The sequence below is a fragment of the Haematobia irritans genome, chromosome 4 (genome assembly GCF_050003625.1).
Source record: "Haematobia irritans isolate KBUSLIRL chromosome 4, ASM5000362v1, whole genome shotgun sequence".
Taxonomy (NCBI): Eukaryota; Metazoa; Arthropoda; class Insecta; order Diptera; family Muscidae; genus Haematobia; species Haematobia irritans.
In genome coordinates, this window is record NC_134400.1 from 14,775,288 (window position 1) to 14,777,409 (window position 2,122).

Consider the following 2,122-nt stretch of genomic DNA (forward strand, 5'->3'; position numbering starts at 1 on the left):
AAGTATTTGAGATATTTTCCGTTTGAAACAAACCATACGCTTTGACAACCGTAACTCAACTGTTTCAATTAATTTCATTCAAACTCAAACTCACATAGAGGCCAACACATCTCTACCATAAGGCATGTTCCATATACCATAGAGTGTATGTATGTGTGAGTGTGTGTGGCGTTGCAATGAGTATTGTTGTTATGAATAGAATATCTTGGAATGTGTGCTTTAAGCCAAGCACAACAATCTACAACCATTATTGAATAAATGTATCTTTAAGATCTCATTCTCTCACTCTCTACCATTCGCTCTTTGTAAAAATCATTGAGCATGGCTAAATTACATTAGCTTTTGTAAGCTTTTGTAAGCTTTTTGCTTTACAGAAAGCTTTCTTTCCTACTGCCAAGTAGAAAACTGGTTTTATTGGGCTTTTTTATAGATAGTCCAGATAAAATGAACTTTCTGGGGAAATTAAAAAAAAGTGGTTTGTGTCTTAGATGATAATAAAGGGTGATTTGTTAAGAGCTTGATAACTTTTTTTTAAAAAAAAACGCATAAAATTTGCAAAATCTCATCGGTTCTTTATTTGAAACGTTAGATTGGTCCATGACATTTACTTTTTGAAGATAATTTCATTTAAATGTTGACCGCGGCTGCGTCTTAGGTGGTCCATTCGGAAAGTCCAATTTTGGGCAACTTTTTCGAGCATTTCGGCCGGAATAGCCCGAATTTCTTCGGAAATGTTGTCTTCCAAAGCTGGAATAGTTGCTGGCTTATTTCTGTAGACTTTAGACTTGACGTAGCCCCACAAAAAATAGTCTAAAGGCGTCAAATCGCATGATCTTGGTGGCCAACTTACCGGTCCATTTCTTGAGATGAATTGTTCTCCGAAGTTTTCCCTCAAAATGGCCATAGAATCGCGAGCTGTGTGGCATGTAGCGCCATCTTGTTGAAACCACATGTCAACCAAGTTCAGTTCTTCCATTTTTGGCAACAAAAAGTTTGTTAGCATCGAACGATAGCGATCGCCATTCACCGTAACGTTGCGTCCAACAGCATCTTTGAAAAAATACGGTCCAATGATTCCACCAGCGTACAAACCACACCAAACAGTGCATTTTTCGGGATGCATGGGCAGTTCTTGAACGGCTTCTGGTTGCTCTTCACTCCAAATGCGGCAATTTTGCTTATTTACGTAGCCATTCAACCAGAAATGAGCCTCATCGCTGAACAAAATTTGTCGATAAAAAAGCGGATTTTCTGCCAACTTTTCTAGGGCCCATTCACTGAAAATTCGACGTTGTGGCTCGTTAGTAAGTCTATTCATGATGAAATATCAAAGCATACTGAGCATCTTTCTCTTTGACACCATGTCTGAAATCCCACGCGATCTGTCAAATACTAATGCATGAAAATCCTAACCTCAAAAGAATCACCCTTTATTAAGGGTAACTGAGCACCGTTGCCACAGTTGGTAGAATTCTACCAAAAATGGTAGATTATTTCCAAAATTCTTGACGTTTTGGTAGACTTTGTAAAATATTCCTCTCCAACTATGAGGTACAACATTTTCTATAGAAATAAAATTTTGACAAAGTTTTGTATATAAATAAAATTTTGACAAGATTTTCCATAGAAATAAAATTTTGACAAAATTTTCTACTAAAATACAGTTTTGACAAAAATGTTCTCTAAAAATAAAATTTTGACAAAATTTTCTATAGAAATAAAATATTGAGAAAATTTTCTATAGAAATAACTTTTGACAAAACTTTCTATAGAAACAAAATTTTGACAAAAATTTCTATAGAAACAAAATTTTGACAAAATTTCTACAGAAGTTTTCGATAGAAATAAATTTTTGAAAAAAAATTTATATTAAAATAAAATGTTGACAAAATTTTATATAAAAATAAAATTTTGGCAAAATTTTCTATGGAAATAAAATTTTGACAAAACTTTCTATAGAAATAAAATTTTGACAAAAATTCCTATAGAAACAAAATTTTGACAAAATTTTCTACAGAAATAAAATTTTGACTGACAAAAAAAATTTTGACAAAAATTTTCTATAGAAATAAAATTTTGACAAAATTTTATATAAAAACAAAATTTGATAAAATGAACTTTC

At 32.4% G+C, this 2,122-nt stretch overlaps 1 protein-coding gene across 7 annotated transcripts in view; it reads right to left on the reverse strand.

The window, feature by feature from the left end:
• The window catches only part of IRSp53 (Insulin receptor substrate 53 kDa), a 109,030-nt gene extending 108,979 nt beyond the window's left edge, over window positions 1-51 (reverse strand). For 4 of the 7 annotated variants that reach the window (XM_075305104.1, XM_075305103.1, XM_075305102.1 and 1 more), the window contains exon 1: window positions 1-42. This exon is cut by the window's left edge and continues 34 nt beyond it. The gene's annotated coding sequence lies outside the window, so the exon portion shown is untranslated. The other 3 variants (XM_075305100.1, XM_075305108.1, XM_075305106.1) reach the window with 3 other exon arrangements.
• Between the last annotated feature and the right edge of the window lie 2,071 nt (window positions 52-2,122).